The 644-nt window shown below is 44.1% G+C and overlaps 1 pseudogene; it reads left to right on the top strand.

Moving 5' to 3' along the window:
* The first annotated feature begins 245 nt into the window (after positions 1–245).
* Positions 246–363, top strand: LOC124709216 (annotated as a pseudogene).
* The last annotated feature ends 281 nt before the right edge of the window (positions 364–644 follow it).

The following is a 644-nucleotide window of genomic DNA, read 5'->3' as shown; positions in this document are numbered from 1 at the left end:
ATGCAAAATAGCTATGTTCACTTACATAAGTTCCAGTAGATGGCGATCGGTTTTGTGGCTGTCCATGTGGTTCATCAGGTCGATACATATATGTTATTGAATTCCACACTGCACACATATTGCAGATAAATTGCTGTGACATTCATCGTTATATTCTTAATGTCAGTGTTTAGTGTCCCACATGTGGTATCCACTGGAGGTTTATGTTTAGAATGCAAAGATTATCATTAAGCTAAGATACAAACGCCAACGGCCTAACCACAGTAGTAACACTGGTTCCCATCAGATCACTGAAGTTAAGTGCTGTTGGGTTGGACTAGTACTTGGATGGGTGACTATCCAGTCTGCCAAGTGCTGTTGGCCAGCAGGGTGCACTCAGACCTTGTGAGGCAAACTGAGGAGCTACTTGATTGAGAAGTAGTGTCTCAGGTCTCCTGAACTGACATACAGCCGGGAGAATGGTGTGCTGTCCAAGTGCCCATCCATATCTGCGTACAGCGACGTATGTGGGCTGTGAATGACATGACAGCCGGTCATTAACATTGGGCCTTCATGACCTGTTCAGATGGGGTAAAGATACAAATGTGTCAGTCATCACATATTGACCAAGGCTGATTTGTGGGATGTGCAAAATGTAACATGTT

Source organism: Schistocerca piceifrons, chromosome 7, assembly GCF_021461385.2.
Source record: "Schistocerca piceifrons isolate TAMUIC-IGC-003096 chromosome 7, iqSchPice1.1, whole genome shotgun sequence".
In the NCBI taxonomy this organism is placed as follows: Eukaryota; Metazoa; Arthropoda; class Insecta; order Orthoptera; family Acrididae; genus Schistocerca; species Schistocerca piceifrons.
Note: the sequence above shows the minus strand (reverse complement) of the source record. Positions and strands in the feature narration are given on the sequence as shown.